Consider the following 16,925-nt stretch of genomic DNA (forward strand, 5'->3'; position numbering starts at 1 on the left):
AGCTGATTCAGCAAAGTAGAAATAATTTTGACATTTGTAGTTTCTAGATGAGGATTAATGTAAGAATAAAAATTCTTTCAGGAAGTGTGTGTTTGTGATTTAAAAGTTTATGCTGAACAGTTTGAAAGTAGGAAGACTACTTTTACAACCAAGAAAAAAAAAAATGAACTGAATTGAACTGAATGACTAAATCAACAAATAGTAAACCTCTGCTCATATTATTAATATAGACTTTCCTCTCATATTACTGTTAAGCACAGAAATAGCATCATATTATGCAATCTGAGAAACTTCCATGCCTGGGGTCAACACCAATTAAGATTGGGTGGCTGGTAGGGTGGAGATGGTAGTCGTAGAGCTGATAGAATTTTGGTGTTAGCATTTGCTCATAGGCTGTTTTTTGACAACTTTTTAAAAGGCAGTTATTCTGTGTCAAATATAATTTCCAGTTTAAATTAAAAATAAAGGCCTAGGATATAATGGTAACCATGCAAGTATCTTGATTTTATATTTTTTATTCATTTTTATTTTTGAAAATAATTGTATAACCTTTTATTGAATGAAATATGTAAGTTGGGTGGTTTATGCATTTTGTCATATATTGACTGACATTTAAGTATATGTAGATTTATTAAATTGAGGATTATATCATAATTTGCATTCTATAAGTAATATTTCAACTCAGTTGCTCTTTGTGATTAGTGAACAGAAAGTTTACATTTAATGTTATAAATTTAAAACTATCTTTTATTGGTATAAATATCTGAGGGTAAGCAAGGTAAGTAAAAATGTAAATATCAAGTTTGTCAATGTGAATTAATTACTGTAAATTATATAATGTTTAAAACACATTTTAAGACTAAAAAAATTGCATAAAAAGAAATAATTAATTTTTATATACTTCTATCATGTACTTAAAAATATTTAGACCTTTGTTCAATGACAATGATTACAACTTTATTTTCAGTATTAGGGTCTATGTAGAAGTTAACAATGTCATCATCTGTCATAAAATGAAGGGAATTCATCACGTTGTTATAGGACTAAAAATGCAACTTTCTGTACCATATTTTATTTTTTACAATTCATACTTTGTTTATAATTGCATTTGTTTTCAATTTTTTGGCATTTCTCATAGTTATTTTGTCTCTGGGTTAGATTGGTTTTTGTAGATCTGAGTTAAATTCATCATTTGGGAAGAGAATATTACCTAGAAAGATTAAAGCAGCACCTTAAGCCATTGATAGATACTGTAATAGTACTAAGACAAAATATTTTAAAAGATGAAAGTTCCTATAAAGTAAAATTGTACCTACAGTCAGGATAGAGTGAGAATTGTGCTTCCAGGAATTACTGCATAAACATTAGTTGAAAAGGATTTCCCTGTGGTTTAGCATTATTATATTACATGAAATATGAAGCTTTTACATTTTCTTTGGAGTCATCTGTCATTGGCCATGTTATACCAAGAATTTGAGGATATTGTGTTCTAAGGGTGTTAGTTGTTCCTTGGACCTACTTTTCTACCTTGTGGGACTCATTGAGTATCAAATCATTCTTGCAGATTTTTCTAACATAAAAAAAAAAAAATCACTGCTTTTAAAGACTTCAGGTTATTTCATTATCTTCCTTGAGTATCTGAAACATTCTAATCCATTTGAATGATGCTAACTTTGAACATGAGTCAGTCTTCTTTAAAAATCCACTTGTAATAATTTCTTGTGACTCTCCACCGACTGAATACAACAAGTTTAGTGAAAAACATTTAGTTCTAGAATTTTACGGTGCTGAACTGAATCACTCAGTATTGGATATATTTAGTAGAAGAAAGGACTAAAGACTATAATCCAGGAAAAATATGTCATTCGAAGACAGGACATGAAAATCCTATGGTTATTAGAATTTACTACCTACATACAGTTTTCCCTCACAGAGTGGTAAAGACCTCCAGCAGGATTCTGCCATGCTATTTTTATTTCCAATTGAAATGTCATAAATAATATTATTCATCTAAGTATTCCTGTATTCATATATATTATTAAATTTAAAATATATATGTCTCAAACCCCAGAGACAATAAAAGGATAGATACAGAGTTTTGGTTTTTAGAGGTCCATTATATAAATGTCATCCTTAATTTCATTTCCACTAATGCACATATTCAGTCCAAACTTCTGATGGGTCGATGAGTTTACAAGAAGGCCTCTCTATTAGAGATAACTTTAGTCATGTTTTTGATAGAATGTCGCTAGGAAATTACTATAGTTATAGGTTTCACTGGCTGTAGGGATGCCTGTGTATGTTATTTCTTTTTGTGTATGCGGTCTGAAAATTTTGCTTACATTGTTGACATTTTTCAGTTCTGCCATACAAATCCTCGATGCAACGTTTAATAATTGGTTTTCATCATTTTTAGGATGCCTTGTGGTTGTTTTCAGAACTGGTGACAACAGCTATACAATGTATCTTTGCATAAGAATACACTTGTATAATAAGTTATATATTTTTTAGAGAAATTGCATGGCCTTACAAACTTTCTCATTCATTCATTTTCTTTCTTCTTAATATGTTCCATAAAACAAATTTCTAACATTATTATAATCAAAATAATTATTGAAATAATAAATACTTTCACATATCATAAAGATTATCTTACTCTGTAGCTACAAAATATGTAGCTCATTAATATTTAAACAATCACAATTTTCTATTAACATTATAGCAATTTTTCTACTACTAGATCAGGAATTAGCTATTTTATGTAAAATGTCTTTGTAAGGCAAAACAATAGTATTGTATATACTTTTCTAAATATTGTCAAGTTTGATTTTGCTTAAATTTAAGAGTACATGTGACACTTTGTTTGAAGAATAAGTTGGTTTTAAGTTTATACCAAACAAAAGAATGTCTTTTGTTTTGCAAAATCTGAAACTTTGATCTTTCTAATTGTGACTTCTTATAAATATGTTTTATATAAATATTCTATGAATTGGTTATTAACAAGGTAAAGAAAGATATGTAAGCTGATTCTTAAACATTAATTTGCTGAAGATAAACTTTTTTAAAATCATGTTTTCACTCATACGTGGGAATTGAACAATGAGATCACTTGGACACAGGAAGGGGAACATCACACATCGGGGCCTATTGTGGGGAGGGGGAAGGGGGAAGGGATAGCATTAGGAGATATACCTAATGTAAATGACGAGTTAATGGGTGCAGCACACCAACATGGCACATGTATACATATGTAACAAACCTGCACATTGTGCACATGTGCCCTAGAACTTAAATTATATTAAAAAAATTTAACACATGTTATCAAAAAGGAGCTGAAATGTCTCAGGCATAAAAGACATCTCTGGAGGTCATTATTCTGTTTCCAGAAAGTACTACAACTAAATTATCTCTGACAGATTGATATATTTTCTGCATTTATAGCTCTCTGGAGAGAGGTTCTATATATTTAACAATTCTCACTGTGAGGGATATTTTAAGTATTTCAAATTTAAAGTGCTCGTGTTTCAGATTCAGATTATTATTATATCATCAACATTATTTTGGTTCTGGCTTCAGTAAAAAGGTGAAAAACATTTTTCCATCTTCTGATAATATTTCATATTTATAAAATTATTATTAAGTTATACCTCAGCTTTTTTCATTTATGTTTTAAATCCTTTTATTATCTCATCATGATCATCTTTGACTGTTTATCAGAAATGGTTCTCTTTTGCACATTGACTACTATTTTATAGATCACATACAAGTTAATATAAATCATGCCTGTAAATTTCAGCCTGCTTATTTTTTATCATCTAGTCAGATATGAGCTAGATATATTGTTACCAAGTTTGGAGAGGCTTGGGATAAGCTAGTTTCAAAACTGGCTGTTAGCATCCCTCAGTTGTGTTTTAGGAGCTGAGGACACCCTTAAAAAAGGGAGGCAGTTATATTTCATGAGCATTAAAAATAAACTTAAATTCTCATCAAATTAGTGAATATGTTTGGAACAGTGTGAATTACGTATGTGCTACATGAAGTATACAGAATTCATTTGAAGTATGAAGTCTGGCCTTACCTCAAAAGGCAGTCATTCAATTAAGCAGTTAAACATGAGCCACTGTAAGAAGTTTGTTTGATACTTAGAGAGAGAAAGGCAATGTGTATTAAAATTCCATGACCATTATCTCAGGAGTGTTGTGTTATTATTGGCTGGGGGCCTGCTGGAAAGCTAGAAATGTATCTAAAATGTGGCAGCTGGTTAATTAGGGCATATGATTACATATATATAAATTTGTTAAAGCGTTCACTTATGGTAAACTATACCTCAATTAAAAAAAATATGCACAAAGAAAATAAATAATGACTGGAAATATGAGCCTCTAAAATCAAAGTTACAATAGCAGATATTCAAATTTGCAGAGCTGATTGTCAACCGGACTGATTGCAATAGAATCAAGTCTCACTAGCTCATTGGAAGTAGGATTTGTTAAGGAAATGATGGTTAATGATTTTTCAGCATAATAACAGCCCAGTTAATGTGTAGGTGCAAGTGTGTATCCATTGGTGTATGTTTTTACATGCATATTTTTATTGTAAAATTAATATGTTTATTGAAAACAAGAAAGAACAGAAAATATGAAATTAAGAAAAGATGAACATAATTCCGTTCAAAATTATATTCAACAATGCATTATTTCAAATTTTTTTATCTTAATCCATTTGCTTGAAAGCATTGATATATGCTCCAAATTTCCTCCCAGATTCCACTTGGGGAAATATTTAGTATATTGGATTATGAAATAATTTATCTGTATCTATATTATTAGTAAAGTTCTTAAAATTTACAGCCTGTTACTGTCTATGTGATTAATGATGTTGTTCACATGATTAAAATCCAAAGATAAAATATGATTATATTTTAGGGGTGAAAGTTAGGAAGCAAAATAGCATATTAATACATTTAACTAAAGTATTCACTTGGATAATCAAGGTCAAATACTTCAAAAATAATAATTTTAAAGTGAGTACTTTCAAAAAATAAATTAGTGAAAATGATTTACTTTGTTTCTTAAAAAGAATTATTGAAAAAAATTCTACCATCAACAAATAGTTGTTCTATGCCTAGTTTGTTTTTATCACTGAATAAGACTGAGCCCTTGACCTCAAATTTTTTCCTGCATCACCATTCGCTGTTAGGTTTACCTATACAAACCTTTATTTATTAAACATATATAAAATAATTAGTATGCAGTAGATGTTATTCTAAGTATTTGGTAGATACGAGCAAATTTAATAATCAAAACAACTCTAAGAGGTAATTAGTACTATTATCTCCATTTTATTACTCAGGAAACCAAAGCACAAAGAGAGAGAGAAAATAAAGAGAAAGAAAGAAGAAAAAGGAAGAAATACAAAGACAGACAGAAAGACAGACAGAAAGAAAGAAAGACAGACAGAAAGAAGAAAGAAAGAAAGAAAGAAAGAAAGAAAGAAAGAAAGAAAGAAAGAAAGAAAGAAAGAAAGAAAGAAAGAAAGAAAGAGAAAGAAAAGAAAAGAAAGGGAGAGAGAAAGAAAGAAAGAAAAAGAAAGAAAGAAAGAAAGAAAGAAAGAAAGAAAGAAAGAAAGAAAGAAAGAGAGAGAGAGAGAAAGAAAGAAAGAAGAAGGAAGGAAGGAAGGAAGGAAGGAAGGAAGGAAGGAAGGAAGGAAGGAAGGAAGGAAGGAAGGAAGGAAGGAAGGGAGGGAAATGAAAAAAGAAAAAAGGAAGGAAGGAAGGAAAAGAAGCACATAGAAAGTGGTTTGTAGACCTGCCATTTCAATCTATACCTTTGCCTCCTGTGCTTCTATACCTCCTGAGTTTAATATATACTTCTTTATTTATACAGTTTTAATATATAAATGCTAATCTTTCTTTGATATAATTTTATCATAGATAAAATTAGCTTGCTTTCAAAATATTCTGGTACATAATTTTATAAGTTCACCTCTAGATCATGAGTAACCCTCAACCTACCATCTCCTCTTTTTGGACATGTTTGGTATTTGTATCCCTCTGTTTCTTGGTCTCTAAATATCTCTTCTTTTATTCAAGTGTTACCTTTCCTACAACAGAACCCTTTTCTTAAAAAGAAAGAATTATGAGTTAGTGTAATGTATAAAATAGAGACATTAGATGAAGAAGGACAAAATAAATATTCTCCGAAAAGTTATTTAAGGTGGCTTACTGAAGTTGAAAAAGCCTAGTTGTTGGTATCACATAGAAATAAATGTACCTTTGGGCAAATCTATAAACCTCCCTAAACTAGCTTTTACAAACAAAATTGTGTCCATTATAGGAATTGAAGCTAACAATTTCACAAAATCAAGGGCAGTAAATTGATGGACCTCAGAATCTAAGCCACGGGTCGGAGGAAACCAAAGCACAAAGAGAGAGACAGAAAGAGAGAGAGAGAGAGAGAGAGAGAGAGAGAGAGAGAGAAAGGAAAAAGAAAGACAAGAAGCAGAGGAGAGGGGAAGGGAAGGGAGGGGAGGGGAGGGGAAGGGAGGGGAGGGGAGGGGAAAGGAAGGGAGGGGAGGGGAGGGGAAGGGAGGGGAGGTGAGGGGAGGGGAGGGGAGAGGAGGGGAGGTGAGGGGAGGGGAGGGGAGGGGAGGGGAGGGGAGGGAAAGGAAGGGAAAGGAAGGGAAAGGAAGAGAGAAAGGAGGGAGGGAGGGAAGAAAGGAAGGAATGATTAGAGGAAACTCAGAGGTTATTCTCTCTGTATCTCTAGTTTCCATTTTATTGATTCTGATCTCTCCAGACAGGCTTCCTTTGTATATCATCTTGCATGATAAAGTGCAGAGAGCTCCCTCAGAGAAAGGCAGTTAAAAAGCCGATAGATACCACCATACACCTGAAAGAACTGTGAACAGATGACAGAAAAACAAAACAAAGCAAAACAGAACCTGAGAATTTGAATTGCTGGTGAGGATACTGAGCAAGTGGAACTCCTATACTTTGCTGGAAGGAATGGAAAGTGGTACAGGAAATTTGGAAAAGAGTTTGACTGTTGTATATAAAATTAAATACATACTTACGTTACAAACTAGGAATCTCATTCCTAGATGTCTTCCTAAGAAAATTACAAACATTATGTTCATACAATGACTTATGCACTAATGTTCACAGTAGCTTTTTTCATAATAACCCCAAACAAAAACCAATGTAAACATTCACCTACAGGTGAATGGATAAATAGAAATAAATCTATGCAATAATACATATTACTCAACAATGAAAAGGAAATCACTACTGATATGTGAAACACAGTGGACTGAGTAATGCCCTCCCTTCTTTGCAAAGATGTCCATGTCTTAATCCCTAGAACCTGCGATGTTACCTTATCTGGAAAATTAAAAGTTGTAGATGTGATTAATGATTTTTAGCTGGGTACACCATCCTGGATTATCTGGGTGGGCCTGATGTAATCACAGGGGTTCTCATAAGAGGGAGGCAGGAAATCAGAGAGACGAAAAAGGTGTGGAGAAATATGTGACAACAGAAACAATGATAACAATGATTAAAATGACACAACCAGGAGCCAAGGAATGCTACAAGCATCTGAAATCTGAAGGGAGCAAGTAATGGATACTCCCCTGGAGCCTCCAGAAGAAACCAGCCTCCTGACACCCTGATTTCAGCAAAAGTATTTTAAATTTCTGACCTAGAATTGTAAAAAATATATATAAATAAATTTGTGTTGTTTTATGCCAGTAATTTTGTGATATTTTGTTACAACAGCAATAGGAAATTAATATATCCAACAATGCAGATGAATCTCCAAAGCATCATGCTAAGTGAAAGAGAACTTGTTGCTGGATAAAATGAAATTGCGTGTTGTATTTTGCATATGCACATAGAAGTACTCATTCCGACAAAATCGAATCCAAGTTAAAAAGTAAAATATCCACCATATTTTTCCCCCCTCAACTACGATTATCCCTGCCTTCTACTTTTATTTTAAACTTCATTTCCAAAATTTATGTACCAATTTTTCATTCTGCAGTTAAATGTTGTATTGAATCTCGTAGTAAGAGAATGTCACCTATATTTGAGATTTATTTTATTCTCTTTCCCTCTTTCTGCTCAGACTTTACACCTTTAAACATCTTTCTTCTCTAGTAATTTTTTACCCCATTGGCCTAGTATGATTTTTCAGTTTGCTAATGCACAAAGAAAACCCATTGAGGTTTAAAACTATTATCTTAGTAATTTATTTTTTCTAAAAAATAAGAAACATATTTGTACTTAAAATATTTACTATAAGGATTGACACTGGTGCTTGTTCTTGGGCCATTTATCGGATAATCAAGCATCATGACCTTGGGGAACAAGCAAGGTAGCCTGCCAGAGTATTCCACAATCAAAAAGAGTTGATTTGCTTTCATCAGATTTTGCCCATTAAAGAGATTTAATAGCATAAAAAATTCCAATACTTAGTAATGAGATAGATCAAGACTATGACAGTCATCTGAACACACAGATGTTTGCTGGTAAAAATGAATCAAATTTTTTTTTTTCTTTTTTTCAGTTCACAGACAAGATGCTAATTTACAAATGGGAATGTTTCCTACCTGCTTATATTTCTATTACAGTAAGTGTTTTATTTTGTTATATAATAACTAGAATATTTTTGCCAAAAAGTAAACACAATCAGTCTCTTCAAAGTAAAAGTGAAGTTTCGACAGTGAGTGCAAAAGTAACGATTTGTTGAAAAAAAGTTGTGTTATACAGAATTTCAAATACATAAGTCTAGAAACTTTTCTAATACTTTGTAATGTTTTGGAAAAAATTCAAGCATATCACTTATTAAAAGATACATAAAGTTAAATTTAAAAAGCACACAAACTAACCTTAGTTTTTGGGATTTCCTAAATTGTTTTAAAATAATCTAAAAGAAAATGTTAAGTGGGCTTTTAAAGTATATTACATAAAAATATTTAACCCATTACTGTGCAAGAACAACTGACTGAAATAAATGAGGATTTAAATTTTCTAGTAAAATATCTGTAGATATTTGTATAGTTATTGGTTGGGATTTAGAAAAAGTAGTGTGATCCTTTAAAGTTTCCCTCTTTATGAAGCTCTAAGATAGATTTTGTACATTTTCAAAGTATAAAAATAATTATGTAGAAATTTCTAAATTATCTTAAATGCCTAACAACAGCAACAAATCTAAAAGAATTTCAGGAAGACACTAATAATAATTAACACCTCTAGGTATCCTTAGTTTCTACTTTGGAAATATCACTTTGATGCTCTCAGTCTATTCTTTTATTACTATTTATGGTTTGTTTGTTTTTTTTGTATTTATAAACCACACTATTATAAAGTTGTATATTACTTTAAAAACCCGTCAATATGCATGGCACTAAGCTAATATATGATGTAAATTTACACTAAATAATCTAGTTTTCTTATGAGATTTATGTGTAAATCTTGTATCTTTTTTATCCTAACAGTTCCTAGAGTGGACAGTTTAGAAAAATAGAAATATGTTTAGAAAAATAGAAAATTTTCTCCTGGGTGCAGTTGGTCATGCCTTGTAAACCCAACAGTTTGGGAGGCTGAGGTGGAAGATCATTTGAGTCCAGGAGTTCGAGACCAGCCTGAGCAACATACTGAGACCCCGTTTCTAAAAACAAAGCAAAACAAACAAAAGAATTAGCTGGGCATTGTGGCACACATCTGTAATCCCATCTACTTGGGAGGCTGAGGTGAGATGATTGCTTGAGCAGTGAGGTTGCAGTGAGCCGAGATTGCACCACTGCACTCCAGCCTGGGTGACAGAGCAAGACCTTGTCTCAAAAAGAATTTTTTTTAAAAAAAAGGAGAATAGAAGATATTGGAAAGCCGATTAGGATGAAAATACTAGTTTATATTTCTCCAATAATCCTCCCACCTTTTGGGGTATATTGTTTTTCTCTCAGTTATAAACTCTGCTGGGGAATCTTATACTGTTGAATTAATCTGTAGTATGTTTGTTTATAGGGAGTGAAAAAGACGTAGGCATTCAATCAGGGTTGTATCAATGTATTTTATGAAATGACTAGAGTTTAAAAAGAAGATTAGCCAATGATTTTCTGCTGAAAATAGGTAGAAATTTGTCTAATTCATACCAGATGACTTTATAGATAGTCTCTAACTCCTTGTTCTCAAACATTGACATTCTGTTTGTCTTGGTAACCAGCTCCTCTTTCTATTTGTGTTTAGTTTCAGTAATTGTGCTTGTATCTTCTTGTAAAACAAATCTCATTTGATTACTAGACCAAATCAGCCTATTTGTGTACAGAACCCCAAGGGACTAGAATTTAATCCCTTGAGTACTTAACATTCTTGTGAGTCAGGAGCAAAGCTAAAGTAAATTGATGATCAGAGGCACCAATGCCTAAATTCGTGGGTAGAGCTGACAGATACACTCTTCGTTCTATTAAAAGCTTGTAGACACATTTTTCCCCAATAACCTCCAAGAGGGAACACAATTTAAAATGCCAATAGAAGCATTTTGAACCATTAGAAAGAATGAATTTATGACCTATATTAATTCTTAAAAATCATAACTTTAAATGAATGATGCTCAGTTGGAATTTCTACTTCTTTGGCTTACTGTGATACAAAAAGACAGTATCATTGTCTCTATGGCCTCTTCACGGCACAGTCTCATTTGTGTGCTTTTGATTTTTCTTTCTCAAATTCTCCAGCTATTGTCTGTAACAGCACGAGTTGTCTTATTAGCAAATCTTCACTTGCAGTTTTATATTGTGCTTGGATTTTTCTGTAGGTCTACATTCATATTTATTCAATCTGTTTTCTCTCTCGAATTAGCAAAAAAGTCAGAACCATTGATGGCCCAATAGAAACAGCATTGTAGAGTTGGCATTTACTACCCATAAGGAAAGGAACCAAAGTAAACAGTGGCCATAAATTCAAATAGGCCAAAGTAAGCAAAAGCAAAGCCAGAATAAGCCAGTAAGAGGTAAAGTCAGGATAATAGGAAACCTATGTATGGGAAGAGCTAAAATAGATGAAAGGAGGTAAGTTTGGAAGCATTCCATGAGCTTACAGGCAATTAAGTCTGGAATAATTTTATGCCGTATCTATAAACAATGTTTGATGTAATGAAACCAATTCAGGGAAGTTTAATATTTATTTTAAATTGGATTTCATAATACTCTTGAGAATTGCTTTTTAAAATCAGGTTGGAAGTCAAAGACGGTTCCTTTTGTTTACATATTTTTTAAATGATATACAATCATTAATATGTTAATATATAAGATGCTGTTACCTGCTTCAGCTATTTCCCAGAAGTACATACAGGTGTTTAGTGGTAGGGCTACTCCTCTTCACAGTTAATTGAATTGTAGTAGCTTTGTGCAATTCCAAATGCTCCTTTGTTCTCTTGGGATTGGTTTGCTGTGGCATTGCTAGGTGGATATAAAAATAGCCTCTTGTCTTTCCGATTTTAAATGTCTGTGGACTTTCCCTTCCACCGTTTAGTAATTAATGTCTCAGGGTAGTGTTAACTGTAATTTCAAACCACAGGAATATATTGGTTAATGCCGTAAGGGCTGCATCCTTTTCCAGGTATCCTACCCAGAATTTGGATTTATGTGATTCTACTTTGAATTCCCGGATCTATACCTCAGTCCTGAATCTCCTGAACTAGATGTTCCTAGGACTCTGTATTTGGCTGGTAATTTGATTTTTATGATTACACCAGTTTAACTTTAGGACTGCCAATTGCTTTCCCAAGGGTCTCAGCTTGTCTGATTTTCTACGTATTAACAAGTATGATGGCAATGACAAATGGCTGAATTCCCAAATGAACTAGCAGAAGCAAAATTAAAGAGAAGTAGTGTTTCCATAGCTGGAGCTTTCATCCACACCCCTGAACCCCACTTCTGCCTTCCCAGGTTTTCATTTTTCTCTGTAGTTCTTTGGTTACATCTTGCAGATAGGGTTTCTTTACTTTGGGGTAAAGTTGAGTATTGTCAGCATCGCATTCAAGTTTGCCCATTCAGGATCTTAGGAGGAAGCAGAAGAAAGCTGCTCTCCAACAGCACCTAAAAATTGATTCCAGTAGAGGACTGTGGCTTCTGGGTCATGCGATCACAGATGGGCTTTTACTGAATCTGAAAAGTCTGACTTATGTAAACATTCCTGTTGTAACAAGATAAGACTGCTGATATAAGAAGATGGATATGGGAGAACTTTTCAAGCAAATAAAAACCAGTATGCTTATCTGTCCCTAGAATATTTTTTTCTTTCTAAATTGTATTATTGAATAACATATTCCCCTAGGTTTCATGATTTTTCTACCTCTGCTTAAGTGACTGGTCATAATGTACCGATCTTTTTCTGGGGGCTAAATCAATAATCAGAGAACTGCATCTAGGATGTCACTGAAAAATTAGTAGAATGAGAATTTTAACACCTGAGTCCCAGTACCAATTTGTTAGAAACTCAATATAAGACCTTGGACAAGTCACCTGAGCTGTTTATGGGTCAGTTTTTTCACCTTTAAAATAGTGGTAATAAAGTTACTATCCTTAGGGTCAATTTGAGGGCTAACTTAGATAATACATATTAATCCTTTAGAATAGTTATTGACATATAGTATAATTATGTAAGTATTAGTTATAATAATAATATTGTAATGATTAATATCTACAGGACTATGTTTTCATATCTGTAAAATTAGGGATATACTTTAGATGAGAGTCTTACAAAAGCTTATATGACTCCATTAGTTTTCACATGGCTATAAAGATCTTCCCTGAGACTGGGTAACTTATAAAGAGAAGAGGTTTAATTGACTCACAGTTATGCATGGCTGGGGATGCCTCAGGAAAGTTACAATTATGGTGGAAGGGGAAGAAGGCATGTCTTACACGGTAGCAGGTGAGAGAGTGTGTAGAGGAGGAACTGTCAAACACTTATAAAACCATCAGATCTCATGAGAACTCACTCACTATCATGAAAACAGTATGCGGGAACTGCCCCCATGATCCAAAAATTTCCCACCAGGGCCTTTCCTTAACATATGGGGATTATGGAGATTACCATTCAAGATGAGATTTTGGTGAGGACATAGAGCCAAACCATATCATTCCACCAGGCCCCTTCCCAATCTCACTTTCTTTTTACATTTCAAAACCAATCATGCTTTCCCAACAGTCCCTCAAAGTCATAACTCATTCTAGCACTAACCCAAAAGTCCAAGTCCAAAGTTTCATCTGATATAAGGCAGGTCCATTCCACCTAGGAGCCCATAAAATCGAAAGCAAGAAAATTACTTCTTAGATACAATGGGAATACAGGCATTGGGAAAATGCTCCCATTCCAAATGGGAGAAACTGAACTGGCCAAAACAAAGGGACTACAGGTCCCAGGAGGTCTAAAATCTAGCAGAATAGTCATTAAATTTGAAAGCTCTGAAATAATCTCCTTTGACTCTATATCTCACATTCAGGGCACACTGATACAAGAGGTGGGCTTCCACGGCATGGGCAGTTCCATCCTTGTGACTTTGCAGGACACACACCCCTTTCCCCACTGGCTGCTTTCATGTTCAGTGTTTAGTGTCCGTGGCTTTTCCAGGTGCACAATCCAAGCTGTTGGTGGATCTACCATTCTGGGGTCTGGTGGGTGGTAGCCCTCTTTTCACAGCTCCACTAGGCAGTGCCCCAGTGGGGACTCTGCGTGGGGGCTCAAACCCCACATTTCTCTTCCACACTGTCACAGCAGAGGCTCTCCATGAGGGCTCTCCCATTTCTGTAGATTTCTACCTGGATATCCAGACATTGCCATAAATTCTCTGAAATCTAGGCAGAGGTTTCCAAAGCACGATTCTTGACTTCTGTGCACCTCTAGGCTCAATACCACATGGAAGCCTCCAAGGCTTGGGGCTTGAACCTTCTGAAACAATGGCCCAAGCTGTACCTTGGACCATTTTAGCCATGGCTGGAGGTGGAGTGGCTGGGATGCAGGGTACCAAGTCCTGAGGCTGCACACAGCAGCAGGGCCCTGGGCCCAACCCATGAAACCATTTTTAACCCCTAGGCCTCTGGGCCTGTGATGGGAGGGGCTGCCATCAAGATCTCTGACATGCCCTAGAGACATTTTCCCTATTTTCCTGGTGATTAACATGTGGTTCCTCATTACTTATGTACATTTCAGAAGCTGGCTTCAATTTATTTTCTGAAAATGGGTTTTTCTTTTCTATCACATCATCACTCTGAAAATTTTCTAAACTTTTACCCTCTGCTTCCCTTTCAAACATAAGTTCCAATTTCTGAGCATCTCTTTCAAGTTAAAATTTCATAGATCTCTAGGGGAGGGTCTGTCTCTTTGCTAAAGAATACCAAGAATGACATTTACTACAGTTCCCAAGAAGTTCCTTATCGCCATCTGAAACCACCTCAGCCTGGACTTCATTGTCCACATCATTAACAGCATTTTGGTGAAAACTATTCAACAAGTCTCTAGGAATTTTCAAACTTTCCCACATCTGTCTTCTTCTGTGCCTTTCAAACTGTTCCAACCTCTCTCTGACTGTTACCCAGTTCCAAAGTAACTTCCACATTTGCAGGTTACCTTTACAGCAATGCCCCACTCCTGGTAACAATTTCCTGTGTTAATCTTTTTCCACACTGTTGTAAAGAACTTCCCTGAGACTGGGTAATTTATTTAAAAAGTAGATTCAATTGACTCACAGTTCCACATGGCTGGGGAAGCCTCAGGAAACTTATAATCATAGCAGAAGGGGAAGCAGGCACATTTTACATAGTGACAGGTGAGAGAGAGTGTGTGAAAGAGGAACTGTCAAACATTTATAAAACCATCAGATCCCATGAGAACTCACTCACTACCATGAGAACAGCTTGGGGGAAACCATCCTTATGATCCACTTACCTCCTACCATGTCTCCTAGATATATAAATAATTTATGGAACAGAATCTGAGGAAAGGGCATGCTTAAGGTAAGTACAAATAAGGGCCTGTGGCTCATCTGCAGGTAGAAGTGGCTACTCAGTCTCACCAGTTGACTCTTGGTGTGAATGTAGTGCATTCTTATCAAATCTTTCTGATTTTTTTGAGAAAAACAGGTCATAATTTTTATGTTAAATGTTCCAATTTCAAATTTTGAATTATTTTTAACATTAAACACTGTGCAGATCAGCTGGGCATGGTGGTTCACATCTGTAATCCCAGCACTTTGGGATGCCGAGGCGGGTGGATCACCTGACGTCAGGAGACCAGCCTGACGAATACGGTGAAACCTTATGTCTATTAAAAATACAAAATTAACCAAGCATGGTGGCAGCCCTTGTAATCCCAGCTACTCGGGAGGCTAGGGCAGGAGAATCGCTTGAACCCAGGAGGCAGAGTTTGCAGTGAGCCAAGATCAGACCATTGCACTCCAGCCTTGATAACAAGAGCAAAATCCCATCTAAAAAGCAAGACAAAAAACAAAAACACCCATCACTCTACAGGTCAAACATTGCATGTTAGAGTAAATCAATAGCAAAATCCTTCCTAATTTTACATAACCACAGGTAAGAATCTTGTCATCTTTTTGATTTGTTTTCCACTGAATTGTTTCATTCTGACCAGTGAACAATTTTTGTGTAAACACTTGCCTAGCATTTGAAAAGCTGAAAATCAATCTAAAGATCATCTAAAGCTTATACAGATTTTTCCTACTCTTATCTGACAGAATCCTGACCCTATTGTGCCATCCCTGTTTAAAAGTTGATGCACTTTCACATTTTTTTCGTGTTTTTCTAGTTTTGTTTTGTTCTGCTTTTTTAAATTTTTTTTGAAGACACCTTTAATCAGAAGTCATCAGAAGGTTATTTTGAGTCATGAAAGATGTACCGATTAAACTCTAAGAAAAATCTTGCAAAAGTAGTTTCTTTCAATTAGTAAGGACAATGGAATTCAAAAACTTAATTTTTCTAATCACAGAGGTGAGACAAACATAAAAATCCTGGCAAATTCTACAAATAAAGTAAGATGAAAAAAATCTAAGGAGGAAGGTGGGAAGGTAGATAAAAATCAATTATTGCTTATTTTGAAGACCTCAAATATGTTGATTTATCAATGAATTCATCCACTTAATTTCATATTTATGGTATAAATTTTCATGATCTCTATTCTTCACTCAAGAGGCCTACATTTATAATTGTATTAGTTTGCTCTCATGCTGCTGATAAATATATACCTAAGACTGGGTAATTTATAAAGAAAAATATATCTTTTTAATTATACTTTAAGTTCTAGGGTACATGTGCACAACGTGCAGGTTCATGTGCCATGTTGGTGTGCTGCACCCATTAACTCATCATTTACATTAGGTATATCTCCTAATGCTATTCCTTCCCCCTCCCCCCACATCATGACAGGCAACAGGATGCGATGTTCCCCTTCGTGTGTCCAAGTGTTCTCATTTTTCAATTCCCACCTATGAGTGAGAACATGCGGTGTTTGGTTTTTTGTCCTTGCAATAGTTTTTTTAAAATGATGGTTTCCAGCTGCATCCATGTCCCTACAAGGGTCATGAACTCATACTTTTTGATAGCTGCATGGTATTCCATGGTTTATATGTGCCACATTTTCTTAATCCAGTCTATCATTGATGGACATTTGGGTTGGTTCCAAGTCTTTGCTATTGTAAAAAGTGCTGCAATAAACACACGTGTGCATGTGTCTTTATAGCAGCATGATTTATAATCCTTTGGGTATATACCCAGTAATGGGATGGCTGGGTCAAATGGTATTTCTAGTTCTAGATCCTTGAGGAATCACCACAGTGTCTTCCACAATGGTTGAACTAGTTTACAGTCCCACCAACAGTATAAAAGCATTCCTATTTCTCCACATCCTC

At 34.6% G+C, this 16,925-nt stretch overlaps 1 long non-coding RNA gene across 9 annotated transcripts in view; it reads left to right on the forward strand.

Annotated features, from left to right (window-relative positions):
- LOC123571866 (uncharacterized) overlaps positions 1-16,925 on the forward strand; it is a 320,426-nt gene that overhangs the window by 285,720 nt on the left and 17,781 nt on the right. For 6 of the 9 annotated variants that reach the window (XR_012431812.1, XR_010585016.2, XR_012431805.1 and 3 more), the window contains 3 exons: positions 5,353-5,797; positions 6,798-6,961; positions 8,568-8,630. This is a non-coding gene — a long non-coding RNA (uncharacterized lncRNA). The remainder of the gene's footprint in view (positions 1-5,352; positions 5,798-6,797; positions 6,962-8,567; positions 8,631-16,925) is intronic. The other 3 variants (XR_012431806.1, XR_010585019.2, XR_012431807.1) reach the window with 2 other exon arrangements.

Source organism: Macaca fascicularis, chromosome 2 (genome assembly GCF_037993035.2).
Source record: "Macaca fascicularis isolate 582-1 chromosome 2, T2T-MFA8v1.1".
In the NCBI taxonomy this organism is placed as follows: Eukaryota; Metazoa; Chordata; class Mammalia; order Primates; family Cercopithecidae; genus Macaca; species Macaca fascicularis.